A 12,092-nucleotide genomic window follows, 5' to 3' on the forward strand; every position below is an offset into this window, starting at 1 on the left:
TATGTGGGTGTGGGTGTTGTGCGGAGATAATGGAGAAACAGAGAACATGATGCATGAAAAACTGACGGGATGCACCGTGCGGTTGGGAGTTGTGCGGTTTGGGCTCCTCCTCCTTTCCAAGAAAGGTCAGCCTGATAAACACACAACTCACCCGAAGGGTTTGAGGCGCACGCCTGAGCTAGGCAAAGGTCGGGAATTACAGCACAGGAAAGCCCCTTCGCGGAGCTTTACAGATCAGGCTTTTGGGGAGGGAAATCCCCGTCTCGTTTGGCCAATTCCCCTCTCGGTCAATATCGGAGAGAGAAAAACCAAACTCGCGATGTTGACAGTACAGTAGTCCCTGACTTACAACCACAGTCAACCACCTGGTTTTCAAGCTGTTCAGCAACGTCTACCCGATTTCACAACCTTCCTCACCACCGTCACTAAGTTAATCACCGCCGTCATCGGCAGGTTGCAAATGGGGGTCGCGTAACTGAACCCAACCGCCCCCCAGGAGACCGCGAAGGTCACAAATACGAGTCAGTTGAACTTTGATCACGTGACCCCAGGGATGCTGGGAGTGATCATCAGCGCGGGAAAATGGCCGCAAGTCCCCTTTTCAGTGCCATCGCAACATCTGTCACTAAATGAACTGTTGTATGTCGAAGACTGTATTTTGGGGAGAAATGCATTCACGTCCACAGACGAATGGAGCTCAAACATATTAAATATTAAATATTAACAACCCAGAAAATATTAAACTTAACAACCCCAAAAGTCAACACTAGCCCTCTCGTCCAGAGATAGGTGACAATTCCCAAAATTATCATGGCAGGAAAAAAAGAATTCGGGAGCTGTGTCCTCAACAACCCATCAGAAATGAGATCGCAAGTTAATTAAAAGCTTGCCTCGGGGTTACAAAAGCCTTCCAAAGTCCAAGATTTGGGGAGGCCGGGATGGAGGGAGAGTGGGCAGTTTCAACACAACCTTGGCAAACATAGTTGCCCCCATTTGCCCCGTCAATCCGTTCACTGCCAGCCCTGGGATCTCACAACCTCACAAAATAGGACCCACAAATGTTCTGCGGGAATCGACAGTCTCGAAACCCTATCGACAACCGTAACTTCTATAAACCACAAAACACACACACACACACACACACACACACAAAACCAAGCAGTGGCTAAAGAGTTAAACAAACAAGCAGAGTCAGCATGTATGGGTCAAGGACCCACACAAAGACCCAATCCAAACTTAACCGTGGTCCGAAGGGTGAGGCACGCACGAACAGCGAGCCTCATTAAATGACGAACAACGTAACCACACCAGACGTTGGACGTCTTCCAACAACTCGGGGGAGGGGGGGTTACGTGCGTGCGTGTGTTTGTACCGACACACACATTTGCTGTATAGGGAAGAAAAGAACGGCAAGCGAGATCTTTGCACAGATACACAGAGTCACAACCGGCGCCCTCGTTCCTCTGCGCACCCCTCTCCCCTTCCGCACACAGACGGGCAGCAAGGCCTTACCTCCTGGCACACAAGGGGTGGACGTCAGAGGCGTGGCGCTGTCAACGTCGTCAGGGTCCCCCGCCGGAGTGTTTACTCCCCGATGCGGTGCCTTGACTAATGTGCAACCGGGACATACTGGGAGAATGTGACTTGTAAACTCCTTTCCGCTGGTGTGCCTTTCTCCTCCCCCCTCCGCACACCGATCTTGCCCCTCCTCCCATCACACCAAGCCACCATGTGGGGGTCAAGGTTCCTGCCAAGTCAGTGGAGCATCTGCGTGGGGTAAATTCCGGCCCGCGAGTGAGTCAGCCGCTTTTCTCCCCCGGAAAATTTGTCCCGTTTTAAAGGGCTAGAATGACTTCATTCATCCACCCCCCTCCTCCACCCCACAAATCTAGGTTCCTCCTCCGCCCCCACGTCCTCAGAAGCCCTGCCCTACTAGGGGATCCCAGCCTGTAGTGGCGTGCACCGCTCACACAGTCCTTATGAGAATTCTCGAGCCAAACCATCCACAACGAAGACAAACCTCGTGCTACCTGGAGTAAATGAGAAGGTCTGATACGTGTAGGTTGGGACGCGGAGAGAGGGCTCCTCGTAGCAATGGGTACTCCTAGACTAAATGACCACAAACGGTCTGTCGCTAAGCAAGGTGAGCTTTGATCACTTTTCTTGCCACGGTTTGTTAAGTGAATCATGGCCGGGGTTAAGTCGGTCGCATGGACGTTAAAGGAATCTGGCTCCCTAATGGACTTTGGCTCGTCGGAAGGTCGCAAAAGGGGAGTCACATGACCCTGGGACGCGGCAACCATCACAAAGATGAGTCGGTTTGTCAAGCCTCTGAATTTTGATCGTGTGACCACCGGGGCGCGGAAAGGGTCACGTATGAAAACTAAATCTTTTTTTTTTCAACGCTGTTGTAACTTCGAATGGTCATTTAAAGCAAGTTGTGGTTAAGTCAACGACTACACGTACACAACCGGCGTGTTTTCTTGGAGGACTGGTTCCACGCGCTCGTGTGATGAGAACAACCACCTAAGCATGCTCAGAAAACGTCTGAGCACGCGCGCCACAAGACCGAGCACCTGGTCCAAGGATGTCGAAGACAAACACGCCAGCGATGTCACCCGGCACATACCACCAAAAGGTCATTCACTGCAGCTCCCCGTACATAGGTCATGGCACAGCCATGGAAGAGTCCCTCCTGCCCCGATACACATGCACCGGAGTGGGCTGGTGGCAAAGCCCAGCTACTCTCCTTCCCTGGCACATCCTGTAGGAGCAGCCGCGGCAAGAGACCCCAACATCGTTTGTATCGCACGAACCCCATCTTCTCCTCGCCGGTCCTCCGTTCCCCGCCAAGCGGGGTGCCAAGCAGGGGAAGGAAACAGTGGCGACATTGCCCAAGCACCCGTCGAAACGATTGAAAGGAAAGGGAGGTGGAAATAAAAGAGAACTTGGCCACGCCAGCGAAGAACGGCAGGATCACGTCATCAGCTCTGTAACCGTTTCCTTGCTGGGTCCAAAGACATTTTCAGGGGCAGTCTCGTCCCGCCTACCAGTCTGGAGAAAAACGTCCCAGGCATCGAAGTTGTGCACCAAACAACACCCAAAGGGGCTTTGTGTACACATGTTATGTACACAAGAATCACTGCTTGCTCAGCCACACAGAAGGCAAACAAATTCGGGTACAGAGTTCTACTAAATTTCAGCCGTGTGTCTAGGGGGCCCTCCATGGCCAACACGTCTCCTGGCTACAACGATACAAGCGTATGCCACTTTGGGTTTGTAAAGTTGTGGGAAGGCGCCTTTCCATATGGCACTTTAGGACTACACCTCCCATCATCCACCCCTCCCAGGAGGAGCCCCAACACTTGTTTGCAGGATGCCAGATTAGGGGTAGCTGATCAAGACAACGCTGGCACAGTACAGGGAGTCCTCAACCTACGACCACAATTGAGCCCCCAAAATTTCTGTCATTAAGCAAGACGGCTATTAAACGAGCTGTGCCCCATTTTGCAGTATTTCTCACCCACTATCGTTCATTGAAATGCTGCAGCATTTTAAGCGAACGCCGTGGTTGTTAAGTGAATCTGACTTCCGAATTGTCATGAAAGATGACCACAGGGACACTGCAACTGTCATAAGTATGAGTCAGTTGCCCAGTGCCTGAGCTTCAAACCTCTCGGCTGCGTGGACGTGGCAATGGTCATTAAATATGAAAAATGATCCCAAGTCACATTTTTCCTACAATTGTTCATTCTGCGACATCAAACGGTCACTGAATGAACGATTAAAAGTAGAGGACTAATCCAAAAAGATAAAAGAGAAGAGGCCCGTGCACCTCCGAGAAGAGAGAAAGAGGCGCACACTTGTTTTCGGTTGTGGGGTTCAAAGTTTACAACATCCAATTGGGGGGTCACCCTCTTCCCGGGGTCCGTCCAGACAGAAGGGATGGGATATGGTCACTGATTCTTATCCGTTGCCTGGCAAACTTTCCGCCAATCCTGTTGCAAAAGGAGCGCACGGACAAAGAGAGGGCACTTCCGGAGAGCTTTCTGGCGCCCCAGAGAAACTGGGGGTTTTATTTGGGGACCCCTGGCTTTGGACATAGGGCAGGAACGAAGGGAACCAGGGGGTTAATTGTTTGTTCACTCCAACAAGGAGCCTTTTAAGGTCACAGCGGCTGCTGGGGGAAGCGTGTTGAGTGAGTCACCGGCGGCGGCGTACTCTCTCCTCCCCCTCCCCCCCTCCCTCCCTGCAGCCCTTACGTAGTGGATCCTCCCTCCCCGTTGCGCTTCCCCCTCCCACCCACCAGGCCCAGCTGCTTCGCTGGCCGGGCGCCAGAGGGCGGGGACAGCGCTGGAGGAGTCCACGGCCGGCGGTTGCAAGGGGTGGGACAAGGAGCAAAAGCAGCAGCTGCGAGGGAGCCTTTGTGCAAGAGGCATTCCGGAGGGAAGGAGAGAGAGAGGGAAAAAAGAGACAGAGAGAGAGAGAGACAGCGAGAAGAGAGAGACTGAGATAGATAGATAGACAGAGAGAGAGACACACAGACACATACAGAGAGAGAGGAGACACAGAAAGAGAGACAGAAAGAGACAGAAAGAGAGGAGAGACACACAGAGAGAGACACACACACACACAAACACACACCCAGGAGAGACACAGAAACAGAGAGAGAGAGAAAGAAAGAGAGAGGCAGACAGAGACAGAAAGAGAGAGAAATGGAGAAAGAGACAGGGAAGAGGGAGAAAGAGATGGAGAGAGAGAAAAGAGATACAGAGAGAAACTAAGACAGAGAGACAGAGAGAGATGGGGAGAGACAGCGAAAGAGAGAAAGTGAGAGAGACAGACAGACAGACAGACAGAGAGGAGGGACAGAGAGAGAGAAAGAAAGAGATAGACGGACAAAGAGAGAGAAAGAGAGACGGAAAGAGAAACACAAACAGAGAGAGAAAAGAGAGACAGAGAGAAACAGAAACAGAGAGAGAAAGAGAGACACAGAGAGAGGGAGTGAGAGAGGAGAGAGACAGAGAGACAGACAGAGACAGGGATAGAAAGAGAGAGAATGCTTTTGATGCGCAGGGAAAGTGCAGCAATGCACATGGTGGCGGCGGCAACGTACCCACCAAAGTTTTGACCCACAAAAGGCCACGCCAAACAAAAGCCTTCAAGCCGCTTCCAGTGAAGCAACGAACGGGTCCTCATTTCACAATTTTCCATGTTGCAAACACCCGTCTTATTTGCCGGTGGCTCACCGGAAAACCCCGTTCTGCTTTGGCAGTGGATTGACTTTCTCGTGTTTCCTTAGTTCCTCCCAAAGGGCTCCCTCGTGCACGCAGCTCTGCGCAACCCCCTCCCTCCAGACAAACTTTCACCGGGATGGGTGGGGTTAGGGGTGGGGTGGGGTATTTACGACTTACGGCCACAACCGAGAGCAGAATTTCCGTGTGGCTGAGCCAGGCATTTGAATAAGCGGGTCGGGCCTGATTTTGTAAACCTTTTGGGGTGGGGGGCAGGGTTTTAAAGAGAATTATCGAGGTTGCTAAGTGAATCAAGCGCAGGGTTAAGCGAATCAGGCTTCCCAGCTCGTCACAAGCCAGCTGGGAAGATTAGAAATGATGGTCAGACTATTGTAAATACATGTCGGTTGCCGGGCGCCTGACTTTTGATCCCATAACTCTGGAAATGCTGCGACGGTCATAAGTGTGAGGACCACATCGCAAGTCACATTTTCAAAGCCATTGTAACATCGAAACATTTGCTAAATGAATAATGGGTGTGAATTGAGGTCTAAATTCCAGACATGGATAGGATTTCGACTGGCAGCATCCATTACAGCTAGTCCTCATTTAGTGACCATTCAAAGTTACTGTTTTTTTCACACTTATGATCCTTGCAACATCCCAGGGTTACCTAATAAAAAAATGACAGGTTGGCTTGGCAATTGACTCGTATTTACGACAGTGCCCTGGGGTTACGTCATCTTGTGACCTTCTGACAAGCAAAGTCAATGAGGATGCTAACAACCCTGTTATCCACTTAACAACTTAACAAATGTAGCAAGAAAGCGTCATCAAATGTGGCAAAACTGACTTAGCCACAGGCACTCCTCGTCTTACGACCACAATTGAGTCCAAAATTTACGTTGGTAAGCGAGAAAAGTCCTTGCCCCGTTTGTTAAGCGGATCACTGCAGTTCTTTTATTAGTAACACAGTCATTAAGTGAATCTGGCTTCCCCACTGACTCTGTTTGCCCTAACATTGTGAAATTGTGTGACCCCCCCCCCGGATGCTGCAACCGTCACTAAACAAACATCGTCGTAAGTCGAGGACCCTGTATTTCCTATCAGCGACAGCAATTTTAGGGGCTTCGTGGTCGCCGTCAATCAAGGACTACCTGTACTGGATACTTATAACCAACATCTCGCTTAGCAACAAGGCATTTCGGACTCAACTGGGGGTCCGTAAAACGAGGACAACCCATTATCACGCCAACAACGGAAGTGCAAATGCCAAACGCACACGGAACAGGGCAGCCGCTCCATGCTCTGCGTCGGCCACTCACCAGAAGTGGAACATGTTCCCCTTGCTGCTTTCTCACGGGCTGGGTCCCCCCCCACACTGGGCCCATGAGCCGTCTCGGGCCACGAAGCGTGGCTGGTGGGGGGGTACGGCTACTCTCCCGCCATGGTGCGGACCCCGACTCTGTAGGAAAAGGAGAAAGCAAGCATTAGGGGCATTTGCAAAATAGTGACAACCCTCCCGGAGACGAACACGGAAAAGACTGCGGAAAGGGGACACCGAAACCTCAGGAGAGGAGAGGGCGAGAGTCTCCTGGCGTAGTCCTCGACTTATGGCCATAAACGAGCTCAAGGTTTTTCTGTTGCTAAGTGAAAACCTTTATTCGGTCAATTCGGCCTGGGGTTTTGAGTTGTTGTTTTTTCTGGTCACAATTGTTCAGCGAATCACTTCAGTTGTTAACGACCTGGTCGTTAAGCGAATCCGGCTTCCCTGCCCCCTTGACTTTGTCGGAAGGTCGCAAAAGGGAATCGCATGACATCAGCCTTTGAATTTTGATCGTGTGACATGGGGCTGCTGCCAACGGTCACTGAATGAACAGCTGTAAGTCGAGGACTACCTTTACGGTAATGGAAATCCCTGAATCCTGGGGGGGGGGGGATGTCTCCCCTCAGGAAGAATTACAGCAACTAGAACTCTGGCAACTCGGCTCAGCTCTACAGGTAGTCCTCGCCTTACAACCATTCTGTTTAGCGACCATTCCAAATGTCAACGGCGCCAAAGAAAGTGACTCAGGCCCGTTTTCACACTTACAGCATCCCGTGGGTCACATAATCCAAGTACGAGTGCTTAGCTTCTGGCTCATATTTATGACAGTCGCAGCACGATTGCTTAGCTTCAATCGACCTAAACGTCTGGGGAGGAGGTCAGATTCACTTAACGACCGTGCAGCTAACTTTCCACTTGTGGGGATTCCCTTCGCCAAAAATCGAGCCAAACTCAACAACTATCTCCACCTTGTGGTCACGGATGCTTTTATTTCAATCGCGGCCGTGCGCAGAGCGGTACCAGTCCTGAACGGTTTGTCCCCTCGTTTTTGTTGAGCGGTGGCCGGAGTGGAACAATGGAATACGTCATGCCACGATTCAGCCAGGGGACTCCATAACCCAGCCTTCCCTGCTCACTTGGCCTGACCTTGAGAGAAAAGGAGAAAGCCCTATAGGACAATTCGGCATCCTCCGAAATATATCCAGCCTTGTCTCTAGCGGTTTCTCCCTGTGGGCAACACCTGTCCACAAACCGATACACTCACAGCAACCTTGTGACCTCCCCTGTCCCATCCCCTACCCAAACCTGCTCGGTCGCCAAGTCTCACAATCTGACCGGTGGTCAGATTAGAAAACATGGGTCCCAGTCTGATAGCACCATGCGTCAGACATCAGGACGCAAGCACAACGGCCTGGGGCAGCAGCCGCAATGGCGCAACAGCTGTTTTGCCATTTCTGTTATTGTCGCGTTCTGTACTGCACACCTTGGGGGTTGAGCACCACCGCCATGTTTCTGCACGTGGTTTGTGGCTTAGCCTCCAGGGTGAACCAAGGCATAATGGCCACAGTTCGGGCGGGCGGGCATGTGGGGGAGTCCACAGGGTGTGGTCAAGAATGTCAAAAGAACAGAATTCGTTGCAGCTTGTGGTTGAATGGTGGAACTCTGAGATCGGTAGTTCTGGTTTTCTTGTGGACGTTTTCATAACCCAGCTAGATGGCATCACCAGCGCTAGAAGGGAGTGCAGTTTGCTCAGGGAGTTTGCATACTCCACATTCACTAGCACTGATGATGTTCTCTAGTTGGGTCATGAAACATCTGCGATACAAAAGAACTAAGCTCAGACAGAGCCGGAGACTTCAAATACGTCAAGACGTCGGCCACAACAATCCTATTTTTGTTTCATTTATGCGCGTCACAGACACGGCTCAGATCTCCCGCCCACCGTGTTCCCATCCTTTGAGCTTCGGGCTCGGTTGGTCTCTAAAATGGGAGCAAAGCGGACGGCCAGAGGCACGTCTTGAGCCCCGGGCCCACAAAGGAGACCTTCAGCGGGAAAATGAGGCATAGTGGATGGCAATTCCGGCCTGGCGAAGATAAAGGCCGCCCTGTGCCCAGACAATGAACACAGCACAGCCTCGTGGCGTAAGCGGAGCCACCCACGAGGGCAAGGGAGATCCCTGCATCTTTGTGTGTGCACACACGAAACATGGAGCCCAGCGAGAGCCACAGGCTCCCTGTGTAAACTTGCCGACCGAAAATAGGCCTACAGGACTGTCTCAAAAATGCCTGGCCAAAACTGACTCAACAGGGACGGAGGTTTTGCATGTGCGGGGAAAGCAAGGTCCCAAATACAGGCAGTCCTCGACTTACGGCCATAATGAAGGTCCCAAAACCTCTGTACCTCAGCAAAGGGGTTGAAGTGAAGGGAAATATGACACGTTTTACAACCTTCCTTGTCATTCGCCGTTAAGGGAATTGCTCCCGCTCTTGAAGTTAGCGACACAGGGTTGTTCAGTGAATCCGGCCTTCCCCATGGATGTCACTCATCAGAAGGCTGCCAAAAAAGGGATTGCAGGACAGCCTGGGACCCCCACAACTGTAATAAATGTGAATTGGTTGCCAAGGGTCCGAATCTTGATCGCGCGACCACAGGAAGGCTCCGACGGTTGTCAAGTGTGAAAAATAGTCCTAAGCTGCTTTTTTCCCCCAGCACCGTTGTAACTCAATGAATGACCATAACTCGAGGACTTTTCCAAAAATATCAAATCAGATGCCCAAGAGTTTGGGACTGGTATAATTGCAACCCCACGGGCAGCAACTCACATCTGTTGAAAGAAAACTTTTAAGAGACCAGACAGACGTTTGTCTGAAACAGCGCAGTTTCCTACCTGAGCATGGGGCGCATGTGAGAGACATGTGAGCCCCCCCCCTCAGCCTCTTTTGGGTCCCAGAAGGCCACAGGGAGGACTGCTAAGTCCAAAACGTCTGAGGGGGGTATTGCGCCCTCCCAGCAGGCTATTTTTGGTCGCAGAAGGCTGCAGGAAGGCCTGCTAGGCCCAAAATGGTGCAGGGGCGGGTTGCGGCATCCCTCCGCAGCCCAGTTTTGGTCCCAGAAGACTTCAGGAGGCCTGGTAGGCCCAAAACAGTGCTTGCAGGGTGGAGCATCCCCCACACCCTATTTTTGGTCCCAGGAGGCTGCAGGGAGGCCTGCTAGGCCCAAAACAGTGTGTGTGGGGCCCTCCACGCTCCAGTTTTGGTCCCAGGATGCTGCAGGGAGGCCTGCTAGGCCCAAAATGGTGCGTGGGGGGTGCAGCACCCTCCACGCTCTAGTTTTGGTCTCAGAAGGCTGCAGGGAGGCCTGCTAGGCCCAAAATGATGCAAGGGTGGGTTGTGGCTTCCCCGCACCCTATTTTTGGTCCCAGAAGGCTCCATGGTACGTGGGGAGTGCAGCGCCCTCCACGCTCTAGTTTTGGTTTCAGAAGACTTCGGGAGGCCTAGTAGGCCCAAAACAGTGCTTGGGGGGGTGGGGCATGCCCCGCACCCTATTTGTGGTCCCAGAAGGCTCCAGGGAGGCCTGCTAGGCCCAAAAAAGTGCATGGGGGTGTGGCGCCACCCCCCGGCAGCCCATTTTTCATCATATGAGGCTGAAGTGAGGCCTGCTATGCCCAAAATAGGGCAGAGGTGTTTGCATGCACATGCGCGTGGTGGAGGGAGGGACACAGGAGCCCATTGCCTTATGGGTGTAGGTGCGCGCTTTCGGCAGGCAACGAGAACAAGGTTAGCCATCCCTGGGCTAGATGACCTCCGGGGGTCCCTTCTGATTCTGTTAATTCTGCTAAGCAGACTTGAATTGTCAAATTTAAATCCCATGAAATATTTTTTCTTTTTTTTAAAAAAAGAAAAATCATGTTTAACCGAACACAAGCTTCAACCTGGACAGGTTGGATAGAGAAACACTCCGGCGCATGGCTTCCGCTGATGCGCCCCAGCTGCCCTCGTTGCCCAGTGATGCAACCCAGCGCAATCAGTTGCGTAGCATGATGTAACTGCTTCCTTAGTTGGCCAAGCAGCTGGCTGCACCCAGGGGTCTCTGCATAGGTTATTTCGGGACTAGCCCTCCCTTGAGGACAGCCACCTATTCTGACCCAGATTAATTAGTTTAAGATTAATTTCTCTCGTTTTGTTTCGTTTAGCGGTGGGTTTTAATATCCCTTGCACAATCTGGGAAGCGTTGCAGAGAAGAGCAACAAAGACGAATGAGGGGACCGGAGGCGAAAACATAAGAAAAGAAGAATTAGAGGTGACATGATAGCAGTATTCCAATATTTGGAGGGACTGTCACAAAAGAGGGGTTCAAATTATTCTACAAAGCCCCCGAAGATAGGAGATGAAGCAACGGGGGGAAACTCATCAAGAACAGAAGGAATTCAAGAGAAACAATTCACCAGTGGAACTGCTTGCCACCAGAAAGTGTGGATGCTGCAACATTGGAGTTTTTAGATCAGGCAGACATTTGTCTGACATGGTACTATAGCCGTGAAGGCGTGTGTGTCGCAGACAGTGTGCGGAACGGTATCTGAGGACACCTGAGGCATTGCCTTATGTCCATTCCACCGTGCATTTGTGCTGGCCAGCTGATTTTCGGCATTCTGGAGGGCAGGGCGAGGCTATTTTCATCTTCCCCAGGCTTTAGGAGGGCAAAAAAAGGGACCCAAAGCGCGTACCGGAAGCTCACAAATGAACTTCCGGTTGGGCCATTGGGCCATTTTTCACCCTCCCCGGGCTTCAGGAAAGCCTTGGGTACATGTGAATGGTGAAAAATGGACTCAACAGGCCCACCAGAAGTTCAGAAACAAACTTCCGGTTGGCTGTTGGGCTATTTTCGCCCTCCCCAGACTTCAGGAAAGCCTCCGTAGGGCAAAAAACGGACCCAAAGGGTCTACCGAAAAAACGGACCCAAAGGAAACTCACAATGAACTTCCAGTTGGGTTATTGGGACACTTTTCGCCCTCCCCAGGCTTCAGGAAAGCCTCCAGAGCCTGTTTGGGGGCGAAAAACACATTCAATGGGCCTAAAACCACTCATTTTGCGAGTGTTTCAAGTGGCTCTCAATTTAAAATAATTCATTTAGTGACCATTCCAAGTTACAACGGCAGTGGCGGGGGGAACACAAACCATCACCCGGTCCTTGCAGTTATGACCATCACAGGATCAAAGACTTGACGCCTGTCAACAGCCATGTATTTACCACGATGGCAGTCTAAGGGAGGGAGCAAAAATCTCAATTCACTCAAGGATATGTGATTGGTCAACTGCAGGGGTCTGTTTAGCCAAATAAAAAAAACTTGTTAAGATTTGGGCACGACTGACCACCTTGACGACCACCCTGCTTAGCAACGGAAGGGATGTAACTCGAGGACCGCGAGAAAAATCATCTGCGGAGCATCTGATGCCAAAATAAAAAGTTGCTAAGATGGTGTTTCTCAACCATTGGTGGACTTCAATTCCCAGAATTCTCCACCTAGATTGCT

General features: G+C 51.4%; 1 protein-coding gene across 10 annotated transcripts in view; it reads right to left on the reverse strand.

The window, feature by feature from the left end:
• Positions 1-12,092, reverse strand: part of KDM6B (lysine demethylase 6B) — a 108,182-nt gene that overhangs the window by 52,965 nt on the left and 43,125 nt on the right. For 7 of the 10 annotated variants that reach the window (XM_070727486.1, XM_070727485.1, XM_070727478.1 and 4 more), the window contains one exon: positions 6,560-6,699. The exons of 2 other annotated variants lie outside the window; for them this stretch is intronic. The gene's annotated coding sequence lies outside the window, so the exon portion shown is untranslated. Of the gene's footprint in view, positions 1-1,512; positions 1,614-6,559; positions 6,700-12,092 lie in introns of those variants that run through there. One more of the 10 variants, XM_070727483.1, reaches the window with a different exon arrangement.

The sequence above is a fragment of the Erythrolamprus reginae genome, chromosome Z (genome assembly GCF_031021105.1).
Source record: "Erythrolamprus reginae isolate rEryReg1 chromosome Z, rEryReg1.hap1, whole genome shotgun sequence".
Classification (NCBI taxonomy): Eukaryota; Metazoa; Chordata; class Lepidosauria; order Squamata; family Dipsadidae; genus Erythrolamprus; species Erythrolamprus reginae.